This window comes from Littorina saxatilis, linkage group LG16 (genome assembly GCF_037325665.1).
Source record: "Littorina saxatilis isolate snail1 linkage group LG16, US_GU_Lsax_2.0, whole genome shotgun sequence".
Classification (NCBI taxonomy): domain Eukaryota; kingdom Metazoa; phylum Mollusca; class Gastropoda; order Littorinimorpha; family Littorinidae; genus Littorina; species Littorina saxatilis.
Window position 1 is genome coordinate 53,799,737 of NC_090260.1, and position 17,986 is coordinate 53,817,722.

The 17,986-nt window shown below is 41.3% G+C and overlaps 1 protein-coding gene across 1 annotated transcript in view; it reads left to right on the top strand.

Moving 5' to 3' along the window:
• The first annotated feature begins 427 nt into the window (after positions 1-427).
• Positions 428-17,986, top strand: part of LOC138951250 (calpain-5-like) — a 132,648-nt gene continuing 115,089 nt past the window's right edge. The window contains exon 1 of the mRNA XM_070322898.1: positions 428-581. The gene's annotated coding sequence lies outside the window, so the exon portion shown is untranslated. The remainder of the gene's footprint in view (positions 582-17,986) is intronic.

Consider the following 17,986-nt stretch of genomic DNA (forward strand, 5'->3'; position numbering starts at 1 on the left):
GGAGAAAACAGCAGAGGAGAAAATGGCGGAGGGGAAATAAAGAGAGCGCCGAGCGATTCGATTAAAACGGTTGTCCCATGTCGTCTTTGCTGCCGTGTTGACGGCGTGGTCCATAGCAACGCACGAGGCGCCGTGGTGTGACAGCGCGTGCTATTATCATAATCACCCCGCTTCCCCCTCCCTCCCCTTTCATATCGACAGACGCTAGCGCTGTACTACAGCACTCTCTATATTGGATTCGGGGGACAGTGCTGGATTCCTTGCTGTCCTGGACATACTCTAGCGCTGTTCTATAGCACTCTCTATATTGGATTTGGTGGACAGTGCTGGATTCCTTGCTGTCCTGGACATACGCTAGCGCTGTACTATAGCACTCTCCATATTGGATTTCGGGGACAGTGCCGGATTCCTTGCTGTCAGACAGTTCGCTTTCCTGGACTACTGAGACAGTATTGAATATCTTGCTGTCTCACCCAGCGAAAATAGTGGCAGAGAGGGGACATTTACATACCTGGCAGTTAGCGAGATATTCACACCTGACAAGATATTTACACCTGGCAGGGAAGGGGATCACAGACAAGGTTGGTAATTGTTTGTTATCGTCATGACAACCTTTATTACGATCTAGGACGCACATGTGTGTGTGTGTGTGTGTGTGTGTGTGTGTGTGTGTGTGTGTGTGTGTGTGTGTGTGTGAGTGTGTGTGTGTGAGAGAGAATATGTATGTGCATGTCTGTTTGTGTGTGTTTTTGTGCATGTGTGTGTCTGCGTGTGTGTGTGTGTGTGTGTGGGTGTGGGGGTGTGCATGAATGATTTGAGCTTTTGCAGGAATGTTTGAGACCTGCTGATATATCTTTGGTTCTACAGGCCAGGGACCTGTATTAGGTCTATGTTCAGGCCAGGGACCTATCTAATATAGGTCTATGTTCAGGCCAGGGACCTATCTAATATAGGTCTATGTTCAGGCCAGGGACCTATCTAATATAGGTCTATGTTCAGGCCAGGGACCTATCTAATATAGGTCTTTGTTCAGGCCAGGGACCTATCTAATATAGGTCTATGTTCAGGCCAGGGACCTATCTAATATAGATCTTTGTTCAGGCCAGGGACCTATCTAATATAGGTCTTTGTTCAGGCCAGGGACCTATCTAATATAGGTCTATGTTCAGGCCAGGGACCTATCTAATATAGGTCTTTGTTCAGGCCAGGGACCTATCTAATATAGGTCTATGTTCAGGCCAGGGACCTATCTAATATAGGTCTTTGTTCAGGCCAGGGACCTATCTAATATAGGTCTATGTTCAGGCCAGGGACCTATCTAATATAGGTCTATGTTCAGGCCAGGGACCTATCTAATATAGGTCTTTGTTCAGGCTAAGCGTTAGGAGTTAAAGAGAAACACACTTTCCAGTTTTCATAAATGTTGTATCCACAAAGTCAACATTTGTATCACTTTAAGGTAGTTCACTGGACCCGTTAAATATAATTTGGTTTCTCCCAAAAGTTGGTTATTTTTTAAGTTCGATCTGTCTGCTATGCATTCAGCATAAAAAAAATATAGGGTAGTGGGTTCGTTTCGGAGCTATGAGTCTCGGAAGACAGTGCCCCGTTTTGAATTTTGGACCGAAAAATCGAAAAATGGGTATGTTTTGAAAACGGCCAATTACACAAACATCTGCATAGGAATAGTCATTTAAAAAATATCACCCAAAGCAGCAATGGGCAGGTAACGAAGTGCACTGGTAAACGAAAATGTTGCGCATACTCAAACTTTGTGACGTCACGTCTTTTGCCAGAGTTTATTTTAAATTTGTTCCTCATGTTGAGGTATTTTATTGCTGGTAGCCTGGAAATAAATTACGATTTGATGAGATGGGTTGTAAACGCAAGAGCGATCAAAACGGCATTAAAAAAAACAAAAAAACCGACAGGTTGGTAGTGTTTTTAGGGGGGGTTCACTCCCTTGATTAACCCCACCCTTTGCACTATTACTGTCCAGTGTGCCTCAGAAAAATATGTGTCACGATAATGTAAAGGGCTGTAGTCCGATCATTTGTCTCAGATATATGAGCCAACTAAATTATGTTTTTAAAAACCACTGTTACATATGACCTCTGTTGAAAGTCAAAGGTCACCGCAACTTTGAAAGGCCACAAGTCCGATTCAAATGTAATAAAAACGCCAATCAAAAGGTGGAGGTCACTTGTTTGATACAAGTGTAATAATAAAAATTAATAATCAAGGCTTGGTTTATAATTTTGCTTAATAGTGCGTACTGTTATTTGTTACGGTTTGAAGGCTGGGACTTTTTGAGGGTGGAATTAAAGCAATTTTTCGCCTTATGGGCCCCTTATGCCTCGAAAGACTTCAATTATTGTATTATCTGCTGCCAGCGTACAGTAGAAAGAGGGCTGCATACACAAGACACTTGTTCTTAATACTACTGGCTGTTATTCTAGTTCAAACACCGGTTTTAACATGTGGTATTCTGATGCAATCACGCTGTGAGCATCACGGGTTGGGAGACACTCTCTTACCTGCAACCGGAGCTTCAATGTTAGCTTTGGTGATTATTACGATGTCACTGGCAAAGAGAACGGCTTTGTACCGATTTCATTAGATGCCCACGTGTTTTTGACCTCGTGGTTGGGAGGCGTGTCGCATTGTTTTTATTTCTGGCGGTGTCGTCATTTTCTGACGTCATTCACTTACGCTGCCTGAAAAATGTGACGTTTGTTCAATTTACGTCATTCGAATGTTCGACGTGTTCTTCTTCTTCTTCTTCTTCTTCTGCGTTCCCTGTTCGATGTGTTAGAATTCCCAGCCTGCCAGGAAAAAATGGCGACACAACTCAGTGGCTTCCCTTTGTGTATGAAGAGTAATATCCCTGTCTCCATTTGACCTGCCTTAACTTGTTTAGCTAGAGGTTAGCCTGTGGAACAAAATATGTTTGCTGTACAGAGTGGCTGAATACGCCAGTTGAAATAACGGCGTGGAATTGACAGCAGAGAACACGTGACACTTTGACCGCGGGCCGCATGGAAAAAGCAAATAGGATTATGGGATTGCGAGTGAGTGGACCCATTGAGCGAGTGGACCCATTGAGTGAGTGGACCCATTAAGCGAGTGGACCCATTGAGCGAGTGGACCCATTGAGTGAGTGGACCCATTGAGCGAGTGGACCCATTTAGCGAGTGAGGGATTAGAGCTAAATGCTGGCGATATTCGCTTAACACACGGCGGTTTTCACGGCTCATTGATTTTCTCGTGTCGCCGAATGAACCGAGACATCACTATTGTGAGACTTCTTTCTGTCAATCGACCTTATGGGTCAATATCATGCGACTCAACCTGGGAGAAAACCTTGTCCTGTTTAACTCAAACAGCACTATCAATAATGACTATGTGTCAAACATGCACTATCAATAATGACTATGTGTCAAACAGCACTATCAATAATGACTATGGGTCAAACAGCACTATCAATAATGACTATGTGTCAAACAGCACTATCAATAATGACTATGTGTCAAACATGCATCACTGTGTGTGTAAAACATCACTCTGTCTGTAAAACATCACTGTGTGTTTAAAACATCACTGTGTGTGTGTGTGTGTGTGTGTGTGTGTGTGTGTGTGTGTGTGTGTGTGTGTGTGTGTGTGTAAAACATCACTGTGTGTGTAAAACATCACTGTGTCTGTAAAACATCAATATGTGTGTAAAACATCCCTGTGTCTGTAAAACATCACTGTGTGTGTAAAACATCAATGTGTGTGTAAAACACCACTATGTGTGTAAAACATCACTGTGTGTGTAAAACATCACTATGTGTGTAAAACATCACTGTGTGTGTAAAACATCACTGTGTTTGTAAAACATCACTGTGTGTGTAAAACATCACTGTGTGTGTAAAACATCACTATGTCTGTAAAACATCACTGTGTGTGTAAAACATCACTATGTATGTAAAACATCACTGTGTGTGTAAAACATCACTGTGTGTGTAAAACATCACTGTGTGTGTAGAACATCACTATGTGTGTAAAACATCACTGTGTGTGTAAAACATTACTGTGTGTGTAAAACATCACTATGTATGTAAAACATCACTGTGTGTGTAGAACATCACTATGTCTGTAAAACATCACTATGTGTGTAAAACATCACTATGTCTGTAAAACATCACTGTGTCTGTAAAACATCACTATGTCTGTAAAACATCACTGTGTGTGTAAAACATCACTATGTGTGTAAAACATCACTATGTCTGTAAAACATCACTATGTCTGTAAAACATCACTACGTGTGTAAAACATCACTGTGTCTGTAAAACATCACTGTGTGTGTAGAACATCACTATGTCTGTAAAACATCACTGTGTGTGTAAAACATCACTATGTCTGTAAAACATCACTGTGTCTGTAAAACATCACTGTGTGTGTAAAACATCACTGTGTCTGTAAAACATCACTGTGTGTGTAAAACATCACTGTGTGTGTAAAACATCACTGTGACTGTAAAACATCACTGTGACTGTAAAACATCACTGTGTGTGTAAAACATCACTGTGTCTGTAAAACATCACTGTGTGTGTAAAACATCACTATGTCTGTAAAACACCACTATGTGTGTAAAACATCGCTGTGTGTGTAAAACATCAATGTGTGTGTAAAACACCACTATGTGTGTAAAACATCACTATGTGTGTAAAACATCACTATGTCTGTAAAACATCACTATGTGTGTAAAACATCACTGTGTGTGTAAAACATCACTATGTCTGTAAAACATCACTATGTGTGTAAAACATCACTGTGTGTGTAAAACATCACTATGTCTGTAAAACATCACTGTTTGTGTAGAACATCACTATGTGTGTAAAACATCACTGTTTGTGTAGAACATCCCTATGTCTGTAAAACATCACTGTGTGTAAAATATCACTGTGTCTGTAGAACATCACTGTGTGTGTAAAACATCACTGTGTGTGTAAAACATCAGTGTGTAAAACATCACTGTTTGTATAGAACATCACTATGTCTGTAAAACATCACTGTGTGTAAAACATCACTGTGTGTGTAGAACATCACTGTGTGTGTAAAACATCACTATGTCTGTAAATCATCACTGTGTGTAAAACATCACTGTGTGTGTAGAACATCACTATGTCTGTAAAACATCACTATGTGTGTAAAACATCACTGTGTGTGTAGAACATCACTCTGTGTGTAAAACATCACTGTTTGTGTAGAACATCACTATGTCTGTAAAACATCACTGTGTGTAAAACATCACTGTGTGTGTAAAACATCACTGTGTATGTAAAACATCGCTGACGAACTTCGGAACAGCTGTTACTTTTCGTTTATGTAATATTTAGGGTTTGCTTTACGTGCAAAATAATGAAGTATGAAGAGCAGATGACAAAAGGGCACCTGATATCTTACGTGTATGTCTTATAATTTGGTTTGCTGAACGTGCTTCGATAGCTGCATGTGAACGTAAGTAACATCTGTTTGTCAGCCATGAAACTAATGGCAACAAAGAAGGGAAGTAAGCCTTGAAGGGTTTACTAAAGTTGTCTGTCCCATTATCGAAAGCTACTTCCGGTTATAACCATCAGAAAACAATAAATTGTGCGTTCTCACGATCATTGAGGTCTGCACTGTGTTAACAACTTTGTTATTATCATTCTCTTCAAGACTCTCTGTCTAATAAGTCGAGCTAAAAATGGGCTACGTTCAGCCTGTGTGCATATCATTATACGTTAATTGGCTCTGTGATCCAAACATGGCTTTTGGTCAATCGAGATGGAGGTTTATTCCACAAGCCCGTAGGGCGAGTATCAGTATGTCTCGACATGTATTTCTCTCTCTCTCGACTGTACACAGAGATAAGAACAGCCTCGCTTTCACCTAGATCCTGCCTAAAAACAATGTTCAGACCTCATGTTCAGACTCTGCGTAATGATTCCGAAAGGACTACTTTTTAGCGGTCAAGTTCAGTCGTCCGCATACTCGAAAGGGAAAAAAAGATTAAACGTTTTGCTACAGTATCGGAGGATGAACTTTCGAAGAAGAAAAAGAATCTCGTGCCAACCACTACGCAGAAGACCATCCGAGTTGTCCAGAAGAAGTTCTCAAACACGTCACGTTCCAAATCAAAAGACGACATTCTATTCTCTGACGTCACTATTTTTGGTTTACGGTACCATTCGGCGGCTTTGCTACGAGTATGCCATAGTCTTGGTTGGCCGAGACCTTGAGGTGGAATTCATGCGAGTGATTAGGTTTGTTGATTTTGCTCGGAGAAGTGGTCCGTGTTCAAGCAAGTTTCTTTCTTCTTTGAAAACAAAAACCCTAAGACCAGTGAATGTCGAGATATATATGTTAATTGGATCTGTGATCCAAACATGGCTTTTGGTCAATCGAGATGGAAGTTTATTCCACAAGCCCGTAGGGCGAGGGCGAGTGGAATAAACTGCAACGTATATATTGTTTCCTGCAAGTGTGTGTGTGTGTGTGTGTGTGTGTGTGTGTGTGTGTGTGTGTGTGTGTGTGTGTGTGTGTGTGTGTTAGATAGAGAGAGATGGATAGAGAGAGATAAATAGAGAGAGATAACGAAATAGAGAGAGAGAGAGAGAGAGAGAGAGAGAGAGAGAGAGAGAGAGAGAGAGAGAGAGAGAGAGAGAGAGAGAGAGAGAGAGAGAGAGAGAGAGAGAGAGAGAGAGAGAGAGAGAGAGAGAGAGAGAGAGAGAGAGAGAGAGAGAGAGAGAGAGAGAGAGAGAGAGAGAGAGAGAGAACGAAACTTATGACGTTTGGCTGTGACGTTTAACATGACGATTTTTTCTTTTTTAATCAAGAATTTTACGTCATTGGTCATTGTTTGCTTACATTCATTTCACTGAAGAAGGGCGTGGCCCGAAAGTCTTTGGAACTTGGTGTTGACTTTGTTTTTTTCTAATTAATCCTTCTGTGATGTGACTATCGGATGACGTCATCGAACCTTCGTTGAAGCTAACTTTGAATGCAAGCTCGCGCCATCTTGTTAGCGTAGATTAATTCCTCAATGGAGAGAGAGAGAGAGAGAGAGAGAGAGAGAGAGAGGGAGAGAGAGAGAGGGGGAGAGAGAGAGAGAGAGAGGAGAGAGAGGGAGAGATCAAATCAAATCAAATCAAATCAAATTTTATTTTACGAGGGTTGTGGCATAAGCAATATAAACGAGCTTCTTTTCAACCAGCCCTCGCCCAGAGAGGGACTATTCTAATCTTGAATACATATATATGAATACATACGTAAAACAATTACAAAAGATAAGCAAGGCAGAGAAACTATTCACATGACTATATACACGTTGTAGGCTATACATACATTCTTGCGTTATGAAACACTGATGCTTTATGGACAGATATGATCAATATGAAAATAATCAGAACGAAGTCTTCCATCACTGTGACTTTTCGTAATTTGACATTAAATGTAATGAGAGGTGTTTTTTGAAAGTATTGAGACTTGTTGGGACTCGAACTGATTCCGGGAGAGAATTCCACAAAACGCTGCCAGAATAAGCTAAACTTGATTTAAAGAGATCTATCCGCGGAATGGGGACGTTGAATTTTCGGCTTGGTTTGGCTTTAAATTTTGTAATGAAAGCACTCGGTGCATGGCCGAAAAGGATTTTGTGAAGTAGCACGCCTTTATTTGATTTAAATCTTTCTTTTAAAGGCAAAATCTTAAGTTTTTTATAATCGTCGAAAACAAGACTGGATTGTTTTAATAGAACTGATTTTAGTGCTCGTTTGTGTAGACTGTACAGTGGTTTTAAAATGTTTGCACTGGCAGAGTCCCAGATGGTCGAACAATAATCCGTGATGGTTTGTATGTATGCATTATAAAATAATAACCTTGAGTGTGGATCAAGAAAGTGCTTTATTCTGTTCAACAAATATATTTTCCTCGACACGGTTTTACACAAAGATCTACCATGATGGGTCCAAGATAAATTATTATCGATATTTACTCCCAAAACTTTGTGATCTCCTACTTCCGCTATTGCATCGTTGCCAATTAATAAGGAATGAGGATTATTCTTGATGTTTTGTCTTTTTTGCCTTGTTGTAATTAACATGTATTTGGTCTTTTGGGGGTGAAGACTCATGTGGTTATATTTCGTCCAATTAATGAGATCATCTACACTGTTCTGCAATGATAAATAAACTTTGTCTAATTTTTTATCAGAGGTGTGTATGGTCGTATCATCAGCAAATAGTTCACAATCATCATTAACACTAAAAGGAAGATCGTTAATATACAGAGAGAAAAGAAGTGGCCCAAGGACAGAACCCTGGGGGACTCCATATAACACCGGTCTTTTACTTGACATAGTGGAATTCACGCAGACGGATTGCTCTCGTCCGGCTAAGAAAGATGAGAGGAGGCATAGGGTTTGGGGTGACAATCTATACTCAGCTAATTTTCTTAAAAGTAACTCATGATTAATGACGTCGAATGCTTTTGAAAAATCGACGAATAGGACACCACAGAGTTCATTATTATTAATGTTGCTAAGCAAGTTTTCAAGAAGGTTTATTAATTAATGCTGTGTGGCACGAATGATTTACTCTGAAGCCTGACTGATTTGAATGAATAAGGTCGTATTTCTTCAAATGTGCGGCCAAGTGTGTATATATGTGTTTTTCAAGTGGTTTAGATAAAACAGGAAGAATCGAGATTGGTCTGTAATTGGCGGGGTCAGAAGAATTACCTGATTTGAATAGCGGGATTACTTTTGCCTCCTTTAATTTGGCGGGAAAGTCAGATTTGTCCAGGCACAAGTTGTAAACGTATGTCAGAGATTCTGCAATAAAAGGGGCAGACAACTTCAAAATTTTCCCATCAAGATTATCTAGACCATGAGTACCAGTTTGTTTTAAGCATATCAGATAATGGAAGACTTCGCTCACAGATAACAGGGGGATGTCTAAATTATGTGTAATATTTTTTTAAACACATTCAACTTGTCCAGATTATTCTGTTTTGATCTATCATTTGTGATTATTTTTTCAACAATAGAAGTGAAATGAATGTTAAGATCATCCGCAGGTACATCAATGACAGAAGATTTTACGGTTTCTTTACGTGTCAACTGGTTGATCACTTTCCAGATGGCTTTTGAGTTTTGTTTCGTATTTGATGCAGCGAGCTCACGGTAATATTTTTTGCGAGCAGCACGTTTCATGGACGTTACTTCGTTTCTCTGCTTTCTGTACTCTTCTTCTCTGCCATTACGTTTAAGAAAATCGCGGTGATTAATCGCACATTGAATGTCGTCTGTAAGCCATTTTGGTTTTGGGTGTTGCTGCACACGAGAGGTTCTGAATGGTGCATGTTTATCATATACTTTTATAAACAAGTTGTACCATAATTCAAATGCTTCATCGGAGTCAGTATGATTATAAATTGTTGAAAAATATGTACAACTTAAATCAGAAAGAAATGATTCTTTATCAAGTTTTGAAAATAGCCTATACGTTATGAATTTATGCTTTCGTTTGGGGATTCTAACCCCTTTTTTCGACCATGTGAGGCATATTGGAAAGTGATCACTACAACCAATACCAGAGAGAGAGAGAGAGAGAGAGAGAGAGAGAGAGAGAGAGAGAGAGAGAGAGGAGAGAGAGAGAGAGAGAGAGAGAGAGAGAGAGAGAGAGAGAGAGAGAGAGAGAGAGAGAGAGAGAGAGAGAGAGAGAGAGAGAGAGAGAGAGAGAGTATGATGTCGCGAAAGAATTATATTTACGTCATTTGCGTCATCTTTAGCGTGCTACAGCGTCATTTCTTGAGAATAAAAGCGACGCGTCTGAAAATGGCCACAGGTTGCATGTTGTCATTCGCTCTGCGGAGAGCACATTGCCCTGTTGGCAAGCTGGATGTTTCCAGTCCAGGCTTGATGATGTGTTAAATATGGCGGCTAGTCGAATCATTGGTGTGCAAGTGGGGAGGTCATCAGGCTCCTTGTAAATGTGCTCTAGCTGTTCGTCTGGTCTTGGATCCATGCCTAAAGAAAGGAAACATAGGTTCGTACCACTATCACTGCGTGTCATTTTCACTACGTGTCATTTGTTCTATGTCTCAATTACACTAAGTGCCGCTATTACGTTCATAACAACATGTCATTTGTGTGCGATGCGGTAGCACTACGTTCTTTATCACTTCGTGTTCATAGCTCTACATAATCTGTTATCCATGCGTGTCATTGTCACTTCTCGTCAATACCACTTTTTGTTTCTGGAGGGTCTCTTTCTTCGTGTCTGTCTCTGTATGTCTGTGTCTGTCTGATACGTTGAGCGCGCGTGTGTGTGTGCGTGTGTGTGTGTGTGTGTGTGTGCGTGTGTGTGTGTGTGTGTGTGTGTGTGTGTGTGTGTCATATTGTAAGAAAAGACCTAGAGTTTATCCTAGTTAAATACTGTACAGTTTAGTTCCATCTGTCTTTGTATATTTGTCATTACCCGTCTGTCTGTCATTACCCGTCTGTCTGTCTGTCTGTCTGTCTGTCTGTCTGTCTGTCTGTCTGTCTGTCTGTCTCTCTCTCTCTCTCTCTCTCTCTCTCTCTCTCTTTCTCTCTGTCTCTCTCTCTCTCTTTCTCTCTCTCTGGTGATCAAAGTTTTGAGCAAGGAGAGCTAAGAAATTGTGACTCTTTAAACCAATTGATCACACATTATGAGGTAATGCCTGCAGCCCGGGCGCTAAAAAATGGAAAGGCAGCTGGCCCAGATGGGTTGATTAACATTTTTTATAAGAATGGTATTGATATACTTTTGCCTTTTTTGACCATTTTTTTTTATCATTTATTTGACAACGATTTGTTTCCCGATGAATGGTCACACTCGATTTTGCACACAATTCATAAGAAAGGAGATATTGATTCACCGAATAATTATAGAGGTGTTTTGTTGTTGACTGTATTCAGAAAATTATATAGTTTTATTTTGAATAAACGTATTTCTGATTGGATAGAAGAGAACGAAGTTGTTGGGGAGGAGCAAGCTGGTTTTCGCCAAGATCACTCTACAGTAGATCACATATTTACACTGTTTAGAATCGTACAGAAACAGTTGTTGAGACATAGACAACTGTATGCAGCCTTTATAGATTTTCGGGCGGGGATATAGCTCAGTTGGTAGCGCGCTGGATTTGTATTCAGTTGGCCGCTGTCAGCGTGAGTTCGATCCCAGGTTCGGCGGAAATTTATTTCAGAGTCAACTTTGTGTGCAGACTCTCTTCGGTGTACGAACTCCCCCCCCCCCCCCCCCCCCGTGTACACTACATTGGGTGTGCACGTTAAAGATCCCACGATTGACAAAAGGGTCTTTCCTGGCAAATTTGCTTAGGCACAGTTAATAATTGTCTACCTATACCCGTGTGACTTGGAATAATAGGCCGTGAAAGGTAAATATGCGCCGAAATGGCTGCAATTACTGGCCGTATACAATTTCATCTCACACGGCATCACTGCAGAGCGCCTAGAACTGTACCCACGGAATATGCGCGATATAAGCGTCATTGATTGATTGATTGATGTTCACAGGGATAAACTATGGAAAGTACTGGATCAGAATGGAATGTGTGGAAAGATTGTTTTAGCCCTTAAAAGTATGTATACGACAGTGAAAACTTATTTTCGAGCAGGAGGTGAACTTTCAGATGAATTTATGTGTCCTGTCGGCTTAAAACAGGGTGAAAACTGCTCGCCGATTTTGTTCTCATTTTTTATTAACGAATTGACTAAAGACATTGCAAATGGAAGACATGGTATTCAATTGTAACCAGAGTTGGTAGAACTATTAATTTTGTTGTTTGCGGATGATGTGGTTTTAATTTCTGACAGTGTCATCGGCCTGAAAACCAGTTAAGTGTTTTATGGACCACCTCAAAGAAACTTGATTTGGTCGTAAATCGGGCTAAATCGAACATAGTTGTGTTCAGAAACGGTGGCCATTTGGCTTTACGAGAAAAATGGTTCTTTGGTGATAGTGAAGTGAAAGTTGTAAACATGTATAAATATTTAGGAGTCTATTTGTCCACAAGAATCTCTTTTTCCCACACTCTAAACGACCTTGCTGATCGCGCGAGAAAGGGAGTATCAGCTATCCTCAAACTTCTTTGGAGTATTGGGAAATATTCTCCTGATACATTTTTTAAACTGTTTGACAGTCAAATACAACCGATCTTGACGTACGGTTCGGAGGTCTGGGGACTCTCTGCTGATCAGCAAATTGTTGAAAGAGTACATCTGTCTGCCATTTAAAGGTTTGTCGGTGTCCATTCGAAGTCACCAAGGCATATAGTTTACGGTGAAACAGGACGTTATCCTCTGTTTGTGGTAACGCACATAAAGTGTATGAAGTTTTGGCTTCGATTAACTCGAATGGATGGCAACAGGTACCCCAAGAAAGTGTATAATATGTTACTGTCTATACAAAGGCAAAATTACACGACATGGGCTTGTAACGTTCGTAATGTTTTGTACAAGTATGGATTTGGTGAAGTGTGGGAAGCACAAGGTGTTGGTGATATTTCCACGTTTGTAAGAGAATTTCGCCAAAGACTTGTCGATTGCTTTAGACAGGATTTTTTCATTTTTTTTTGTCATTACTTTATTGTCCCATCGCTGGGAAATTCGGGTCGCTTCCTCCCTGTGGAAAGCTAGCAGCAACGGAGTCGTGCTACCCAGGTGTCTGCGTGTTTAGGTGTATTCAGCCACCTGCACTTATGGCAGAATGACCAAGGTCTTTTACGTGCCATTGTGATGACACGGGGGTGGGACATGGCTTCCGTCTCTGGGTCTGCACATAAAGTTGACCCGTGTCCGTCCCGGCCCGAATTCGAACCTGCGACCTTCCGATCACAAGTCCAGTGCTTTACCAACTGAGCTACTGGGGAACCGGATTGGCATAGTTCCCTTGAATCACACGTGTTTTATAATGTGTATTCGTTATTTAAGCAGTCCTTGTGTATGACTCTATGAGTGGTTATTTGTATCAGATAAGAAATGTTCATTTGAGGAGAATGTTAGCACGTTTCAGATTTGGTATGTCACCCTTAAAAAACCACTATTTACAGTATAAACCCAAGGTGAATAACGTAGACAGATGTTGGCCTTTGTGCTCAAATGATACACTGGAGACGGAAGTACTTTTTTTACTTGTTTGTCCCGCATATAATGAGATGAGAGTTGAATTAATAGCCTCAAAGTATTATCGGAACCCATCCATGTTTAGAATGTGCCAATTACTATCCTCAACAAATGGCCAAGTGGTAAGACAATTAGCAACTACGAGTTCGCACTGATTCTCTGGAAAATGCACAGTTGCAAGATGCAGGTCCATAATGTTGCTTTTTCTGCTTATTTTAAACATTGTTCGCTTGTATTATGTGTCACCAGTCTTGTTATGGGCCAGAGGCCTAACAAATAGAATGTCCGACTTCCGACTTTCTCTCTCTCTCTCTCTCTCTCTCTCTCTCTCTCTCTCTCTCTCTCTCTCTCTCTCTCTCTCTCTCTCTCTCTCTCTCTTATTTAATAAGGCGATTTTAATGTTTAAGGTACAAATAAACGAGACCCCACAGTACATGCGATCATTATTTCAGAAAGCAACAGACAGATATGGCTCAAACAAATGAATTTCCCCACTACCCCGTATTGATTTATACAAAACCAGTTTAGCGTTTTCGGGCTCAACAATGTGCAATTCGCTACCATGTGAGATAAAGGGGTCAAGCACGATTAAACACTTCAAATCGCAGCTTCGCAAATAGCTGTTGTCACGAACAGTCACATTCTGAAGCTGTTTCTATTTTATATAATCACCCGAAGCAAGAATGCCACGCTGTCACTAACCTCTGTACATTTTGTTCTGCCAAATGATGATGATGATGATGATAATGATGTTGACCATGATAATGATGATGATGATGATGATGATGATTATGAGTTACAATGTCCTTTGCTCCTTGAAATATTTGTTTATGGACAGTAAGACCAGTCTTGAGATACCTGCGCTCAGCACGCCTACGGTCACATTTGGCATCACGCAGTTCGACACAGATATCGGAGTACCACGGTGCGGACTTGGACGGACGGACACGGCGACGTGAAACGGGGGCATGGACGTCAAGAGCAGCACGAAGTGTGGCATCAAGTTGGTCAGCGGAGGGGGAGGGGGGCAGCGCGTTCTGCAGCTCGTCCCTAAAAGCGTCTGTATCCATCGTACGGAGACAGCGGACATACTTAAACATGGGTGGAGGAGGAGGACACTGGGTCATCAGATCAAACACAACACAAAAATGATATGAGGCTAAGGCGTGTGTAACAGACACAGATTGAACAATATGATCATCAGGCCTATGCATAACCCAATCCAGTATGTGATTCTTCTTGTGCGTTGGATGACTGACTGACTGTGTGAATTGAAAAACATCTAAAATATCTAACATCTTGACAGTGGAAGGGTGGTTGCAGTCATCAAAATGAACATTGATATCACCAAGCAAAACAGGAGTTCCAGACAAAGTGTTACAATGGTCAACAAGGTCATAAATTCAGAGAAAAACATGGCATCAGTCAATTTGTTTTTTGAGTTTGGAGGAAGCCAATAGATGCAAAACAACTGAACTGGTTTCTGATGGAGGACTAGTGTCACTTGTACACACTCAAAGGATGTATGTGTAAATGGCAGTACCGAATTAAACGACACATGACTAGAGAGAGAGTTTTTGAAGATCACTGCTATTCCACCACCGCGAGTGACACTGCGGGGAAACGATCGGAGGGAATAGTTTGCTGGTGTCAAGTCAACAATAACACTGTCGTCATCGTTCTCAATGAGCCAAGTCTCGGTCAAAATCAAAATGTCTAGGTCATTGTCTGTGACAAACTCGACGATTTCTGTTCTTTTACATGCTTGCTGAGTTGAAGAAACAGACTGAGCGTTGAAAAGTGCGATGCGGAGAGGTGTGATGGTGGAAGTGGGGAGTAAGGTGTGTGATCGAGACTTAGTCTTTTGGCGTCCGTAGCACTGCCTCCGACGTGGTCTACGACGATGTCCCCTGTGTGCCTTCTTTGGAGGGATGCGTAGGCAGGGTAGCTGTTGGCAGTCAATGCCAAGGTCGTGAAGACTACGACACAGCGACGAAGCGTCACTGGGTACACAGCTGGAGGCAGATCGTGGTGACGACGAAGGCCCCGGCTGACGATCAGGTAATCCAAGTACGGGAGGCACAGCAGTACTGCTCGGGTTCAAGTCCAACAGGTGCTCTCTGGTGAAACAGCGACGATCAGAGCGAATACCGATAGGCACACGAGGTAGGCCTACGGCTACGGGTACGCGTGCACTGTAAGCGGCGTAAACAAGCGCACTGTCATCGCTGCTTGCCAACTGGCTGAGCAAGTCGCTGAAGAGGCCTACTGAGCACTGTCATCGCTGCTTGCCAACTGGCTGAGCAAGTCGCTGAAGAGGCCTACAGAGCACTGTCATCGCTGCTTGCCAACTGGCTGAGCAAGTCGCTGAAGAGGCCTACAGAGCACTGTCATCGCTGCTTGCCAACTGGCTGAGCAAGTCGCTGAAGAGGCCTACATAGCACTGTCATCGCTGCTTGCCAACTGGCTGAGCAAGTCGCTGAAGAGGCCTACTGAGCACTGTCATCGCTGCTTGCCAACTGGCTGAGCAAGTCGCTGAAGAGGCCTACTAAGCACTGTCATCGCTGCTTGCCAACTGGCTGAGCAAGTCGCTGAAGAGGCCTACTGAGCACTGCACGGTGATGGCTCGCCAAACGACGAAGATGGAGAAAGCTCTGGGATCCACGGACAGAATGCGTAGAAAATTATACCACTGTGTAGATAGTTCCATCAGACAACTTCTGGTAGTAAAACCAATCGATACAACTTTGATAAAATAGGTAATTTGGTAAAAAGTAGTGAGAGGTCACGTCAGGTGTGTCAATCCCCGCTCATGAACACTACTCACACACGTGTAAATTTCAATGTTCTATTATGCATTATGTATTCGTATAGGTAATGTTGTAGTTTGTAATACTGTATGATTGCGATTGACGATTGTCCTTTTATTGTCTATTTATTGTCTATTTATTGTCTTTTATTGTCTATTTGTATATCTTAGTTGGTTTAAACATGGGAAAGTTTGTATTCAACAATTTATATGTATTTGAACATGATACATGTTACGGATCATCAACAAGCTCAAGCTTATGGTGGTGACCCTAACGGGAGAATTGAACATATGGATTACGATAACTTGCGACGAGACTTCGACAAGTACTTTTTAAACCAAAACAAACGAGAAACAAACAAAATGTGCAAACATACATATACATGTATATATATATGACAAAAAGCAAAAGCATAATGGAGACAGGACACGAGAATAGAATGGACAAAGAATATGAAAGGGAAAGAGAGAGAGGAGAGAAAGGGGGAATGTACGTTCTGGCTCACCGATTCCGACAGACCCTAAATATTAACGCAAAATAGGCTTCTGGACTAAACTTTTACTAAAATGAAACATGCGACAAAATCAGAAAAATACTGCATAAATCCATACCAAAAAAAAATATAGTAAAGTAAGGTTGTTTTGAACCAATGCCGGGTCTGTCGGAATCAGTAACCCAGAACGTACATTCCCCCTTTCTCTCTGTGCAACGCTAAATTTAGTTTCCATTGAAATATTAACTAGTTGCAGCCAGCGTGTGTTTCGATCCAATCGTCGGCAAGCCATAACTACCGTATTGATCTGGTAAAAACAAACAGCAAGCCTGTCTTCTATATTCCTCCAATGGCAAGACAAGATTAAATCATGTGATAGCAACAGTTACGTCACGTCCGCCCAACACTTGGTATTGATTGTAACATAGCCGTAGTGATTTTGTCATTTCATTCCGTAGTCGCCCACCGTGCAGTTGTGTTTTCTGTGAGAGAAGTGTATGTGTTTCAGTGAAAAAAGTGCTTAATTTAACAAGGTGAATGTCGCAGAATTAGAGAAAGAGCTTCTTGAATCGCAAAATGTTCATCAAGAATTGTTAGATTATTCTAGGCGGTCAACAACTTTAATTCTACCTGACATGGAACAAGCTTGTAATGTCCCACTACCAGCGCCAACACCATCAGAATTTTGGACAGAAGAAGAACAGCATGTACTAGAAGAGAATAGAAAATATTTTGAGCAGATGGCCTTAATAGCAGTTAAGGCTAAAACAGAAGGATTAATGAGACTGCCCAAAAAACCAAAAAGGAAGATAGAAGATTTGTTCAAAGAAAAAGACGGAAAGAAAAAGAGAGTAGAACCAACAACGCCAAGTGATTTACATCACTATCTCGTTTCAAACCAAGCAGATGTTAGCCATGCTATATCCACAGAAGCTTTCACAAATGCTTATTTTGCTCAAGCAGAAAATGAAAAAGATATTGTGGAAAGACTGCAAAAAGGGATGAGAAATCTCAAAAGACAGGACGCACAACAAATCTTAATTTACATTCAGTTTGGACAGTTTTTGATTATGTGCAAACAATGGCAGGAGAAGCAAAGAAAAGAAGGGAGAATGAAAGAAACGTGGGCTGACTGGTTGAAAGCAAAAACTGGCTATTCCGATGTTCATGCGCGTAGACTACGCGCCGTTGCTAGATCGCTTTATGCATTTCCGCGATTTACCACTGTTGGTTTGCCAATCAGTTTTATTATGGGCAAACTTAAACAAATCGAAGAGATGCTCCAGATCGAAGAGTACAGAGAGTACTGGTCAGAAACGCCGCATATTCCTGTCACATCAGAGCTCCAACAGTCCCAGTCTTAGACTTACAGTGCTTGTTTGTGCGCAACAACAGAAGTATCACACTGCACCTGCACTGTTAGACAAGTGTTTAAATATAGTAACGATCATGCATGTACGGTTTCAAAAATAGTAATGACGTGATTCTAAA